We start from the raw sequence: 15698 nt of genomic DNA on the forward strand, positions 1-15698 counted from the left end.
ACCTGGGAAGGTGAAGTGAATGAATGAAAACTGATTCCTAGTGGAAGACTGTGAATAAGGAGTGCCAGATGCCCTTCAGTGATCATGGCTACCATTTATCCAGAGTCCCCCAGGCTAAGTGCTTCTTCTGTGCCATTTTAACCCTCTGACAATCCCAGAGGTAGCTGACATTTGTTCTATTTTATACGAGGAAATTGAGGCTCAATAAGGTTTGGTAGGGAGCATTGGTTATTCAGTGGTTGAAGTCTCCCCTTCCATGTGGGAGACCCAGGTTTCATTGCCAGCCAATGCACCTCACGTGCAGCCACCACCCACATGTCAGTGGAAGCTTGCATGTTGCTGGGATGCTAAACAGATTTCAGCGGAGCTTCCAGACTAAGGCGAACTAGAAGAAAGACCTGGTGCTCTACTTCCAAAAATCAGCCAATGAAAACCCTAAGGATCACGACGGTCCAACCTGCAACCAATCATGGGGATGGTGCAGGACTGGGCAGCATTTTGGTCCATTGTGCATGGGGTCATCAAGAGTCGGGGAGCTGATAATAACAACAACAACAGCAAGGTTTAGTATCCTACCTACAACCACACAGCCATTAGGTAGAGGAACCTGGATTCAGATCAGCTGTGTCTGAAGCCAAAGCCCGTTCTCTTTATGAAGGTTGTTCTGTTCAGTGCTGTGAACTCTAGCTAGTATCCAGTTAATGCACACAGCCTAGGAGAACTAGAACTGTCATCTCTTCATGGAGTGAAGGCAACTGTCATTATAATAATTAAAATAACAAGACGAAAGTTTTTAAACCTTCCTCAAAGACAAACTCATAATTGGTCATGAGTGTGTCTGGAAAGTGGAGACACCATTCCAAAACAAAAGTTAAAACTAAGAAAAAACAGCATGCTTCAAAGCTGCATACAACGTAATCATATTAAATAGTAGTGATTCAGAGAAATAGAGAACTCAAAGGCACCCATGAGACATCCAGTTCTCTGTTGTTGTTAGGTGCCATCGAGTTGGCTCCAACTCCTAGCAACCCGATGTACAACAGAATGAAACACTGTCCAGTCCCGCGCCATCCTCACAATCGTAGCTATGTTTGAGCCCATTGTTGCAGCCACTGTGTCAATCCATCTTGCTAAGGGTCATCTTTTTTGCTGGCCTTCTACTTTACCAAGCATGAAGTCCTTCTCCGGGGACTGATCCCACCTGATAACATGTCCACAGTAAGTCTCATTATCCTTGCTTCTAAGGAGCATTCTGGCTGTACTTCTTCTAAGACAGATTTGTACGTTCTTCTGGCAGTCCATGGTAGAGTCAATATTCTCCCCCAACACCATAATTCAAATACATCAACTCTCTTTTTTGTCTTTCTTATTTATTGCCCAGCTTCACATGCATATGAGGCAATTGAAAATATCATGGGTTGGATCAGGCGCACCTTAGTCTTCAAAGTGACATCATTGCATTTCCATACTTTAAAGAGGTCTTTTGCAGCAGATTTGCCCAGTGCAATATGTTGTTTGATTTCTTGACTGCTGCTTCCGTGGATGTTGATTGTGGATCCAAGTAAAATGAAATCCTTGTCAATTTCGGTATTTTCTCTACTTATCATGAAGTTGGTCCAGCTGTGAGGATGTTTATTTCCTTTATGTTGAGGTGTAATCCATACTGACAGCTGTGGTCTTTGATCTTCATCAAAGCGCTTCAAGTGCTTCAAGCCCTCTTCACTTTCAGCAAGCAAGGTTATGTCATCCTCATATCACAGGTTGATAATGCATCTTCCTCCAGTCCTGATGCCACATTCTTCATATAGTCCAGCTTCTAGGATTATGTCCTCAGCATACAGATTGAATAAGTATGGTGAAAGGAAACAACCCTGACGCACACCTTTCCTGATTTTGAATGACGCAATATCCCCTTATTCTGTTCAAACGACTGCTTCTTTGTCTATGTACACATTCCACATGAGCACAGTTAAGTGTTCTAGAATTCCCATTCTTTGCAGTGTCATCCATAATTTGCTATGATCCACACAGTCGAATGCCTTTGCATAGTCAGTAAAACACAGGTAAACATCTTTCTGGTATTCTCTGCTTTCAGCCAAGATCCATCTGACATCAGCAATGATACCCCTTGTTCCGTGTCCTCTTCTGAACCTGGCTTGACTTTCTGGCAGTTCCCTGTCGAAGTATTGCTGCAACTGCTTTTGAATTATGTTCAGCATTGTTTTATTTGCGTGTGATATTAATGATCCTGTTTGATAATTTTCTCTTTCCATTGGATCACCTTCCTTTGGAATGGGCATGAATACAGTTCTCTTCCAGTCACTTGGCCAGGTAACTGTCTCCCAAATTTCTTGGCATAGATGAATGAGCACTTCCCGCGCTGCATTTGTTTGTCGAAACATCTCCGTTGGTGTTCTGGCAATTCCTGGAGCCTTGTTTTTCACCAGTGTCTTTAGTGAAGCTTGGACTTCTTCCTCCAGTACTATCAGTTCTTGATCATATACTGCCTCCAGAAATGATTGAATGCTGACAGATTCTTTTTGGTACAGTGACTCTGTGTATTCCTTCCATCTTCTTTTGATGCTTCCTGCGTCATTCAATTTTTTTGCCCATAGAAACCTTCAGTCTTGCAACTCGAGGCTTGAATTTTTTCTTCAGTTCTTTCAGCTTGAGAAATGCCAAGTGTGTTCTTTTCTTTTGGTTTTCTAACTCCAGGTCTTTGCACATAACATTCTAATACTTTACTTTGTCTTCTCGAGCCACCCTTTGAAATCTTTTGCTCACCTCTTTTACTTCATTTCTTCCATTCACTTTAACTGCTCTACATTCAAGAGCAAGTTTCAGAGTCTCTTCTGACATCCATTTCAGTCGTTTCTTCTTTCCTTTCTTTTTAATGACCTTTTGCTTTCTTCATGTATGATGTGCTTGATGTCATCCCACAATTCATCCAGTCTTCAGTCATTCGTGTTCAATGTATCAAATCTGTTCTTGAGATGGTGTCCAAATTCAGGTGGAATATATTCAAGGTCATACTTTGGCTCTCATAGACTTGTTTTGATTTTCTTCAGCTTCAGCTTGAAATTGCATATGAGCGGTTGATGGTCTGTTCCACAGTCGGCCCCTGGCCTTGTTCTAACTGATGATATTGAGCTTCTCCATCGTCTCTGTCCACAGACATAGTCGATTTGATTCCTGTGTATCCATCTGGCAAGGTCCACGCGTGTAGTTGCCATTTATGTTTTTGAACAATTGTATTTGCAGTGAATAAGTCATTGGTCTCGCAAAATTCTATCATGTGATATCCAAGGTCATCGCCGTCACCAAGGCCATATTTCCAACTACTTCTTTGTTTCCAGCTTTCACATTCCAATCGCCAGTGATTATCAATGCATCTTGATTACATGTTTGATCAATTTCAGACTGCAGAAGTTGCTAAAAATCTTCAGTCTCTTCATCTTCGGCCTTAGTGGTCGATGCATAAATTTGAATAATATTTGTATAAACTGGTGTTCCTTATAGGAGTATGGATATTATCCTATCACTGACAGTGTTGTACTTCAGGATAGACCTTGCAATGTTCTTTTTGACCGTGAATGAGATGTCATTCCTCTTCAGTTTGTCATTCCTGGCATAGTAGACCATATAATTGTCAGATTCAGAACGGCCAATACCAGTTCATTTCGGCTCACTAATACCTAGCATATTGATCTTTATACATTTCAGTTCATTTTTGACGATTTCCAATTTTCCTTGATTCATACTTCGTACATTCCATGTTCTGATTACTGATGGGTATTTGCAGCTGTTCCTTCTCATTTTAAATTGTGCAATATCAGCAATTGAAGGTCCTGAAAGCTCTACTCCATCTATACCGTTAAGGTCAACTCTACTTTGAGGAGGCAGCTCTTCCCCGCTTGTATCTTGAGGGGCTCGTTTTCTGGCACTATTTCAGACAATGTTCTGCTGCTATCCATAAGGTTTTCACTGGTCAATTTTTTAGAAGTAGATCGCCAGGTCCTTCTTCCCAGTCTGTCTTAATCTGGAAGCTCCAGTGAAATCTGTCCACCAAGGGTGACCCTGCTGGTGAAATACTTGTGGCATAGCTTCCAATGTCACAGCAACACACAAGCCACCACAGTACAACAAACTGACAGTCAGTCTCTGTTAGGCAAGGGAATTGGTCTCAGAGAGGGTAATTGTTTAGTCCAAGTCACACAGCAAGCCAGCTACAGACCTTGCCATGGAGCTCAAGCCTCCAGACTGCTCATTGATCTCTGCATACCATGAAGCTGCTTGGAAGCAGAGGTCTCCTTCTGCAAGATCCAGATAGTCCCTGATTAACCAAAGTTGGGAGTCCTTGCTTGCCTAATAACGTCATTTCAGTCCTGGACGTTTTGCTTAATCAACCTCATGGTGTCGAGCGGGTGCCCAGCCAGGCCTCTGACTTCAAAAATGGCTCCCGGAAAAGATGACGCGTTGCATTAATGTAAACTTTTTCAAATAATCTCTTTGAAAAAAAAAATATATCCTGTGTTGTGCTATTTATATGCTGGCATGAACTCCAGAACCATTTGACTGGATTTTGCTCACTCTGGACTCCCCGCCACCCCTCGTCCAGCCAGGAAGATGCTCATCCTCTGGGTCAGGGATGAGAACCTGCTGTGCCAAGTGGATGTCTGTAGACAATGGAAAAGGGTACCTGGGGCTCCCCTGTCCACATAAAGCAGCCTCTCTAAGATATCAAAAGCCTGTGGTGTGGGCTTTCTGTGGACTGGTGGAATGGTGGCCATCGAAGCAGAGTTCAGAATGTGTAGAGTTGAGAATGGGTAGCAACTGGGAGTCCCTGCTGGGGGCTGGGTCCTTTTCCTCCAGAGCTAATCACGGACATCTGTTCTAAACTCTGGAGTGGAAACCATCGAGAGTCTAAGGAAGCAGCGGTCCTTTGGAGTGTCGGCTTGGAATGGTAATTACCCCCTTAGAACTTCAAGACATTGCCATCCACAAATGCTTCGAAATTCTTTTTGAGCCTGTTTTGGTTTTGACCATTCAGTGGCCAGCCCAGTTGATTTTGTTCTGTTATGGTCCGTGTGAATTCCTCACCATCCTCGCTGCCGTCACCATCATTAGCATCTTCATCAGGAACCGCAGCAGCAGCACAGTCAGTGAAGGCACTGGCCGTAGAAGCTCCAAGACCTGGCCTGGGTTCTAGTCCTGACTCGGCCACTTCCTGGCTATGTCCTCGAGCAGGGAGGGAACAGCACCCCTCAGCCTCCTCTCGGGTTTGGGAGAAGGGCAGCTAACAGCACTGTAAAGAACGTCACTGAAGAAAGAACCCAGGAGATGTCTCTGACACCGCAGCTTCCAAGAGGAGCAACAGCTTCATCAGGGCAGCCAGTGGCCTCCTGAGGCTTCCTGTTGTTGTGTTCTGCTTCTTTAAAGGGCCAGATCTGGCTGTTAGTTCTCTGGCTAGGATTTGCCCAGAAGTGGTGCCTCATGGCCCATGACCACCCACAGTGGCCCAGACTGGCCCTCTTAATGCCCTTCTCCACCACCTCCTCCCTCCCCAGCTAGTCACCAGGAAGGTCAGAGCGGGAGAAGCCCAGTCTTTCTCAGAGCCCTCTTGCCTGTGTCAGGGCCCTCAAGCCCAAACCACAGCCCTCAGCCCTGTTCTTTAGCCCCACTGCTTGTCTCCACCATGCCCACCAGTGGAGCACCTACTGCGTGCAAGGCCTGTCGTGGGCACCGTGATTCCAGGCACCTGACCATACTCTGAGCCGATACCCTCCTGCTCTGAGCCTGGACTGACTCTCTTGCATGGGTAAGTGAATGAGAGGATGCAGATGTTTCAGCGTGCACCTGTCCCCACTCCCAGAAGCCTCCAGGGCTCAGAGCAACATTCAGTCCATGATGGAGGTGATGGGCGGGGGCCCCAGGCCCTCAGTCTGTACTTGAGCTTCACTGCTTGCCGTCCTGCCTCCCTCCCCGGCCAGCTCTGGTCCAGCCTCTAGAGGAGGAGCCACATGTGCCCCTGACTCCAAACAAGGGCACTGCTTTCTGAATGTTTACTGGGGCACTTACCTGAACAATAAAACCACCCAAAGCTTCGTAATTAAAATCTCCTTGCCTGGATTTAGGGATTAAAACTTAGAGGTGAAAAGTCACAAGGAAAGCATTAGCCCAAGAGACAGAAAGGGCCACATAAACCAGAGACTTCATCAGCCTGAGACCAGAAGAACTAGATGGTGCCCGGCTACCACCAATGACCACCCTGACAGAGAACACAACAGAAAGTCCCGGATGGAGCAGGAGAAAGGTGGGGTGCAGAACTCAAATTCTAGTAAGAAGACCAGACTTAATGGTCTGACTGAGACTGGAGGAACCCCAGAAAGCATGGCCCCCAGACTCTCTGTCAACCCAGAACTAAAACCAGTCCTGAGGCCAACTCTTCAAAGATTAGACTGGACTATGGGACATAAAGTGATACTAGTGAAGAGTGTGCTTCTTAGCTCAAAGAGATACATGAGACTAAATGGGCAGCTCCCGTCTGGAGGTGAGATGAGAAGGCAGAGAGGGTCAGGAGCTGGTTGAATGGACACAGGAAATCCGGTGTGGAAAGGAGGAACGTACTGTTACAGTATAGGGAGAGCAACTAGGGTCACATAACTATGTATGTATAAATTTTTGTATGAGAGACTAACTTGAATTGTAAACTTTCACTTAAAGTACAATAATAAAAAAATAAAAAATAATAAAAAACTTAGAGGTGAGCCAGTTCCTCCTCCTTTTCTATCTCTCCCAATATTGGCATTGCCATGTGCCTCTGAGCAGGGGCACAAAGGGTCCGTGTGTGACCCGTGGCTTTTCTTACCCCTCGCCCCCACTTCCTAGTCAAATCATGGAACCTCCAGGCTTAGGGGTGCACTCACTCATCCATTCCTTCCCTTCATTCATAATATTCTCTCTGTGGGCACCTGCTGTGTGCTGGGTGAGATGCTGGGCCCTGTGGAAGAAGTGTGTGTGGGATAGACACGGCCCCTGCTATGGAAGAGCTCCCAGCTATGCTTGGTGACAGTGGCTGGCTCAGAATCCCAGGGGGACCTTGGCAGACAGAGCTGGGTTGAACCTTCCAGCTCATCTCGTCCAACCCCTCCTTTTAGGATGGTTATGGGAAGGGATACCCCCATTTGTCCATTCGTTCCTGAGTAACTCTTCCATGGCTAAAGACCACCCACCCGTGGCCTAGACCAGCAACCCTCCCTGCCCCTCTAGTCTCTTCTCCCCTGCCCCACAGAGTTCGTGAAGGATCAAGGCCTCCTGATACCCAGCCTAGGCCCTTCCCCTGGACCCACGGACCCCCCACTCCCACCTCCCGTCCCCACCAAGCGGTCTCTCTGTGGTCCTGGTGGACTCATCACCATTGTCTGTGCACCCAGGTGTCAGTTCCGTGCAGTGAGCAGATCTCCCTGTCCTGAAGGTGTAGACATGGCGGGACACCCAGGGCCCGTCTCCTCGATCGGCTGTCGCTCCGTCAGGACCCTGGGGCCTCTGCCTTTGCCTTTCCTTGGGAGGAGGGAGATGTGGGTTTTATCCCTGCTTTACCAGGCTCTCCTTGGAAACCCTATGGGCAGTTCTACTCTGTCCTACAGGGTTGCTATGAGTCGGAATCGACTTGACAGCAACGGATTTGGGTTTTTTTGGTCTGCCCTAATTAGCGTTGCGCCCTAGGACAAGTCACAATCTTGCCAAGCCTTAGTTTCTTCATCTGTGAAATGGTAATAATAGTTATCACCTCATAGGGTCGTGTGAGCATTAAATGACACAGTTCGTGCAAAGTGCTTAGCACACTGCCTGACACCCACCAAGTGCTCAGATAATTTGAGTTCTTTTCTCTGCCTCCCTTTGTATTCCCCAGGCCCTAGCACAGGCTGAGGCATACAGTAGGTGCTCAGTACCTGCAGCTGAGCAGCTGGGTGAATACAGGAAAGGGACCGCTCCCGCCAAGCCGGCTGCTGGTGGAGTTGCACTCAGCAGGCTTCTGGTAAACAGCAGAGGTGCTCAGCTCTGCCCCCTTGGGGGCCCTGGCTTCCCAGGAACACACCCTCCTCAGCCTGCTCCCTCTCCTGGGTGGCTTCCTGCCCACCTGAGCACCTGGAGCAGGAGGGAGAGCCTCACCTCGTCTCTGGGCCTCCTGAGTTCTTCTCGCCAGTGACCCTCCAGCCTTCAGCTTGCTGGGCCAGCTCTGTCCCGTCCATGCTCCCCTCAGGTGGTGCGAAGTTCAGGAGCTGGGGGACCTCTGTTGCTCTTCCCCAGCTCAGGGCTGCCCCACCTCCTGGGGCCTCCTCCACCACTTCCCTAACTTTTGACCCACCCCTCCCCCCACTTCCCAATCCTGGAAAGTCTCCCCTCTAATCCTGTGTGGCCAGAAGTGAGGTGAATGCTACTTCTTACATCCTAAAGGCACCCCACGTGAAGGAACAAGAGAACTGAAGCTCAGAAGCAGCAAAGCCTGGGTGGGTCTGTCCAGAGGCCCAGGGGGCACCAGCTCCGTGAGAGAAGAGTCAGCTCTGGGCTAAAGATCAGACAGCCTGGGCCAGGGGCTAGGGGGCTGTGTCCCAGAGTCATGGCCACTGGAAACACCTTTAGGAGTTAGGTGATGGGGCCACAGAAGCAGAAGGTGCAGGGTCCAGGTGGGGCCTTCGGACAATCTGTCTGGTGTGGTGAGCCAGACAGGTTAGAAGGGGAGAAGCAAGAGGAGGAAGAGGACAGTTGGAAGAAGCTAGTGCAGATGTTTGAGTGGGAGCAAATGGGACCTGGCAAAGGGTGAGGGCTGTGGGGATGGAGAGAAAGAGGCAGGTAGGAGAGAGTGGACAGGAAGAGCCCACTGAGGACCGTGGTCTCGGGGAACATCGGGCTCAATTGGCATAACATATTTTCTAAAGAAAACGTTCTACATCCTGCTCCGATGAGTAGTGTCTGGGGTCTTAAAAGCCTGTGAGCAGCCTTCTAAGATCCTCCACTGGTCTCACCCCTTCTGGAGCAAGGGAAAATGAAGAAAACAAAAGATACAAGGGAAAGATTAGTCCAAAGGACTAATGGACCACAACTACCACAGCCTCCACCAGACTGAGTCCAGCACAACTAGATGGTGCCCGGCTACCACCACTGACTGCTCTGACAGGGACCACAATAGAGGGTCCCAGACAGAGCTGGAGAAAATGCAGAACAAAATTCTAACTCACAAAAAAAAGAAAAAATAGACCAGACTTACTCGTCTGACAGAGACTGGAGAAACCCTGAGAGTATGGCCCCTGGACACCCTTTTAGCTCAGTAACGAAGTCCCTCCTGAGGTTCACCCTTCAGCCAAAGATTAGACAGGCCCATAAAACAAAACGAGACTAAAGGGGCACATCAGCCCGGGGGCAAGGATGAGAAGGCAGGAGGGGCCAGGAAAGCTGGTAATGGGGAACCCAAGGTTGAGAAGGGAGAGTGTTGACATGTTGTGGGGTTCGCCACCAATGTCACAAAGCAATACATATATTAATTGTTTAATTAGAAGCTACTTTGCTCTGTAAACCTTCATCTAAAGTACAGTAAAAACTCAATACAAAGAAGAGCCCACTGAACTGAGGAGACTGGAGGGGAAACCTCGAGCTGCAGTGACTGGCACTCGGGGAGGGGTTCGGGAGGGGTGGCTGGTTTGGAAGGGAGGAGAGAGTAAGTCGTGCTGGGCCTCACTTCCCTCCCCCGAAGCAATATCATTTCCACACGTCTGAACTTCCTCCAGTCCACATATACATATATGAATTTTATGAGCCTGGAACACCTCTCCAAATTTTGCTAGCTAGGAGTCCCTGGGTGGTGCAAATGGTTAAAACACTTAGCTACGACTGGAACATTGGAGGTTCGAGTCCACCCAAAGGGGCCTCAGAAGAAAGTCCTGGTGATCTACTTCTAAAAATCAGCTGTTGAAAACCCCATACAGCACAGTCTACTCGGACACACCTGGGGTCGCCACGAGTCAGAGGCCACTCAATGGCAACTGGCTGTGGTGGAAAAGAATCACAAGCCATTTATATTGAAGAAAAAAACCACCTCCCCTTATTTGCATATATACGTTATATGCTGATACATTATAAATCTGATCCTTAAAAAAAATCCCTATGGGGTTATTTTTTTAAAATGCAAGATAGAAATCCACTCTATCCAAATTGTAACTAAAATAGAAACGCCCTGGGGTGGCAAACTTAGCGACTTAAATTAATAGAAAATTTTCTCTTACAGTTCTGGAGACCAGAAGCCCAAACTGAATTTTAAAAGCTAAAACCCAGGTGTTGGCAGGATGGGTTCTTTCTGGAGGCTCCAGGGGAGAATGTATTCCTTCCTCCTCCAGCCTCTGGTAGCGGCCAGCACTGCTTGTCTCGTGGATGGATCATTCCAGTCTCTGCTGCCATGAGCACGCGGCCCTCTCTTCTGTGTCGAGTCTCCTGTCTTTCTCTTGTAAGTTCACTTGTGGGGACATCTGGGGTCCACCTGAATAATCCAGAGTAAACTCTCCACCTCAAGATCCTTGCCTTAATCACACCTGCAAATTCCTTTTGCTATGTAAGGTAACATTCACAAGCTTCGGGGACCAGGATGTGGATATGTTTAGGGGACAATGTGTCCAGACCCAGTTGAGTGTCAGGCTCTGGGCTGGAGACTGGGCAATGAAGCAGGCAATCACAATGCCTGTCCTCAGGGGCCTGCGAGCTGATGCACGGCCCCGGGTCTTCCTACACGTGTATGGGATGGGTATCCATGACCACCCCAGATGCTTCCTTGGGCGTCTGGGTTGATGGGACGCCATGTGTCTAAATTGGAGAGGAGTGGGCTGGAGGAACAAGAGAGGTGCTGGGAGGAGGGGAGATGGTCAAGGTATTTAGAAACCCGTGGGCATTGGCACTGACCAATCAGGAGGGACACTGAGCTGGAGGAAGGTCCTCGAGGACCCCAACTGTGCAGGGGTCAAACTGGAGTTGCTGTAGCATGGGGGTGGTCCAGGGGTGCTGAGGGGAGCCGGGGCAGCTGCAGTGTCTGTCTGAGGCAGCGGATATTCATCAACCAATATGGAAGTATTTAAATGTTTAAGTATTTGAATAAAATAGGGAACTATTTTAACCACCAATGTGTCCCTACTTGAGCCCTGGTGGCACAGAGGTTAAGAGCTCAGCTGCTCACCAAAAAGTCAGAGTTCAAATCCACCAGCTGCTCCTTGGAAACCCTATAGGGCGGTTCTACTCTGTCCTATAGGGTCGCTATGAGCAGGAATCGACTCGACCGCAACGGGTTGTTGAGTGTGTGTGTGTGTGTGTGTGTGTGTGTGTGTCCCTACTGGTGTCTACCGGCTGGTTGTCAGTTCTGGTTGTGGGGACTCAGAGGTTTGTTTTCAGCCTGTTAAAACTGGGGTTCAGTGGAAAAGCTGAGCGGAGCTGTGCAGGAGGCTGGGGACAGGAGTCTGTAGCACTGGAGGGGGCGCGGTGGGGAGGCTGGCATCCACCCCCACACCCTCCAGCCTCATACCTGGAAGAGGGCATCACTGAAGCTTGTTCTTCTTCGGCGTTGACGGAGTGTGAACAATTCCATTGCCTTCCTTCCCCCCCACCCCTTAACTTTCCCCTAACCATTTCTGTATTTTTCTTAAAAGCTCTTTTATCATAGAATAAAATGCACCCGTCATCTATCTGCGTTTATAGGAGCCAGCGCTCAGGGCTGTAAATCTGTCTGCTCCTGAGCTGGCCTTCTTTGTCCCTTCACTGTGACTCTCGGGGGCTGGAAGAGGGACTCAAGCTCCAGGCCCCCATTTACTCGGGTGGGTGGGGAGGGGTGGATTCTAGCATCTTCCATTCCAGCATGGAGCTGAATACTCAGTACGCTGTAAAGAAACCAGAGAAAGAAAGCAATGGAGATTTCAGAACGTTTAACTTCTCCTAGAAGGAGTGACAGGAATGTCAAGATTTGCAGGCTAAATTAAATCGCAAAGACTCCATCCACTTCATTGCTGGGTAAACTGAGACCCCAGCTGCGGACATGAGCAAATACCACAGAGAGTTTATAATCAGGCTTGACTTTCTAGACCTTTTCAGACTCAATCTGTGTGCCCTGTCTAGGTCTGTTTACTCCCCGCGTGTATTCAATAGGACATCTGAGAGTAGCATGAGCAAGCCAGTCTGTCATATCTCACGTCCTCAGTACTGTTTCCCCTTTTTTATCGCCCGCTCCTTTGCAGGGAAGGAGCCCCAGACTGCTCATGGCCTGTGAGGAAAGCTCTTGCATCATCGCTGCAGCCTCTCTCACTGGTACCTGGAGAGTGGCCGTGAGCCAGTCTCCCAGCCCTTGGTGAGCCAGCTCTTGTGGAACAGTGCCTCGTGCCCCGGGAACGCACGCACACACTCATTCCACAAACACGTATCCAGTTCCTCCTCTGTTACAGACAGAAAATAAAAGACAGAAGCAAGGTCCTTGAGGGGCACAGTTTGCACTCTACTGCCAACCTCATGGTTGGTGGTTCGAACCCGCCCAGCAGCACTGAGGAAGAAAGGCCTGCCATTAAGATTACAGCCAAGAACACCCTATGGAGCAGTTCTACTCTGTAACACGTGGGGTCGCCATGAGTCAGAACCAACTCAATCGCAACTGACAGCAACAGACAGCGGTGACTTTGAAAGGCAGGAGCAAACCGAGCCCCAGCCCTCCTGGAACTTACTTCTTAGCGGAGAGACAGGCATTAAGTCAAGAAATAGCCGTGTAAAGCCGGCAGAGGGCAGAGTGATGGGGCGAGCTGTGGCAGACGGGCAGGTCAGGGAAGGCCCTCTGAGGGGGTGACATTTGAGTGGGGGCCTGAATGACGTTAGGGACAGAGCTATGACAACACTTAAGGAAAAATCGTTCCAGACGGCGAGGCGCGAGGGAAAGCAGGAGAGAGCTTGGCTAGCTGCAAAAATATCGGGGAGGCCAGTGTGGTCAGGCATGGGGAATAGGGCAGAGGGTGGAAGGACAGGAGGCAAGAGAGGCAGGCAGGAAAAGAGGGCAGTGATAACACAGTGAATGAATGAATGAATGAATGGGGCCTCAGGAGAACAGAATCTACATTCGGGCCTTGCATCAGCTGTGTGATCTTGAGCAAGTCACTCCAAACCTCTGTAACCCCCATTCCTTGTATCTAACAAGGGAATCATCACAGATGCCCAAATCATTGAAATGAGATCTATGCCCCGAAAAAAGCCTGGACGAGGACTCAAGGGGACTTGATCTAAAACCCCAGCTCTGCCATTTTCTACCTGAGTGACCTTGGGTGGGTCACTTTTCTGCACCTTGGCTTCCTCATCTGTAAAATGGGGATCGTGATGACCGCCCCACATATCTCAGAGGCTGTTGTAGTCTGGGTCAGATTAAACAGGCCATGTAGAAATGGTTTGTAAATCCCACATGCCATACAAATAGGGGGGCTGGTGGAATCCTTGGGGGTGGATGAGACCTGAGGTTCTTCAGCTCCCACTTTAGCTCTCCCTGGGGCAGCCCTCCCTCCTCCCGTCTTGCCCTGGGCGTCCTCTATTTCCCGTTTGTTCCTTGGCCCCTGTGTCCTGCATTACTTACAGAGCACCAGGAAATGGAGCCTACAGGAAATGGAGCCCTCAATCTTTAGGGGAGAAGGGAACCACCTTGCCCTTCTCCGTCCACCCTCCACACTGTGTTCTTAACCTTGACATCCGACCCCGCCTCCCCATTCTTCCACCCCTTCAGTGGTTCCCTCCGCGCTCAGGTGAACTTCTCTGTTCCCTATCACACCACACAGAACTTTCTGCCACCTGGCCGCTCTGAGCCCTCCAGCCTTCTTTTTGCCAGTCTTTGGCTGCGCAGAACCAGTTTTGATTTCTCAACAGTACCCAGCCTCATGCCTCCATACTTTGTGAATACTGTTTCTTTTTCCTGGAATATGCCCTCCCTCATGTCCCCAACTCTTACTCAACTGCCCGGAGATCTCCTATTCATCCTGCAAAACCCCGCATCAGTATCACCTTGGGGGCAAGCCTTCCTGGATCATGTCCCCTTTCCCTCTGCTGTGCTCCCCGAGGTCTTGAATATGCTTCTCTCAGTGTCCTCGTGCCCTGATGCCCCTGGCTGTGGCTGTCTCACCACCAAACTATGCATGAACTCCTTAGAGGCAGTACTTACGCCATCCCAGCTTCCCCAGTGCCTACTACAGGACCCAGCACACATTAGGTGCTCATGAAACTTTAGTGAAAAGACATGAAACCCATCATGAAGATAGCACCTCTGCCCTGAACTGCAAAGCAATTCAAGGTCCTCTCCCCAAATTAAGCGGGTGTGGGCCCGGCCGGAGCATCTTCTCCACCTTGCGTAGGTGGCAGCTGGGAAGTGAGAGGAAGCCCAAGCGTCTAGATTTAAGACTTGGTGAATATTACAAATGACCACAGTAGTGAGACAGGCAGTTTGAGGCACTCCTGTTGACCCACCGAAGAAAGGCTCTAAATTTAGTGCCAAAACACCCAGCCTGGTGAATATGTTGCCTCACAAATGACCCACGTTGGGTAGGAAGCTGAATTCTATTTGTATGTCAGAGGAGCGTTATCTGGTACCTGATGTAAGACTAATTTTATTATTAAATTATCAACACTGATTTACTGAGAAATACGGTACTGCCAGGAGCTATTTTTAACCTCCCGCCTCAGCCCGAGCTCAGCAAACAAATCATCCTTTGAAGGACATTGCATTTGCAAAAGTGAATTAGGTGAATAAATATCCATCTATTCATGAAGTTTCTTTACTGAGAAATAAATAAATAACGGCCCCTGAATGCCTTCATTGTCCCGCTGGCAGTTTTCCACCAGGATGACGACGTCTGCTGAGCGCGGCAGCGGCAGGGACCACGAGAAGGGGACCGTGGTCCCGGAGTGGCCAGGAAGGGGCAGCAGCCTGGGTTCTCTGAGAGGCTGGGCCCCCTGCAACCCTCCCCGCCACGCGCCGTGCCCGCCCTGGGCACATGGGCAGGAACACCTCTCGTCCCCCTCGGAGCTTGGAGCATCTGCACGCAGCCACCGAGGGGGGAGCTTGGGCTCTGCTCCCAGCCTGTACGGGCTCTATTTCTGGGACCTTGGGGCACGTTACTTACCTTTCTGTGCCCCAGTTTCCTCAAATGTAAAATGGGGGTAATCGCTACATCGTTTTTGGGTGGTTGGAAAGATTAAATGAGAAAACCCTGCAAAGCACTTAGAAGAATGCCAGCCGGCAGCAAGGGCTCATCCATGTCACTTACTGTCATCATCTTTGGGACAGAAACATCCCTCAGGGGCAGCGTGGTGTCCTGGAGGAGGGTGGGCCTCGGAGCAGACCTGGATTCCAATCCCAGCTCCCCATGGCCAGCTGTGTGACTCTGAACAAGCCACTTATCTTTCTGCCCCTCAGATTCCGAGTCCATGAAAGGAGCTTGATCACACCTGCCTTTGCAGGGACATCATGAGGAAAAAGTGAGATCACGGATGAAAACTGTCCGGCAGAGCAGCCAGCACTTAGTAAGTGCTCAGTGAACTATGATGGCTAGTCACAGGAGGGATTAATACAGCCAGCATTCTGCTCGTGAGCATGTCAGTGCTCCCGCTTCTCTCTGCCTCCCCTCCCACAAACCAGTGCTCCTCTGGGA

The sequence above is a fragment of the Trichechus manatus genome, unplaced genomic scaffold (assembly GCF_000243295.1).
Source record: "Trichechus manatus latirostris isolate Lorelei unplaced genomic scaffold, TriManLat1.0 scaffold00255, whole genome shotgun sequence".
NCBI classification, from domain to species: Eukaryota; Metazoa; Chordata; class Mammalia; order Sirenia; family Trichechidae; genus Trichechus; species Trichechus manatus.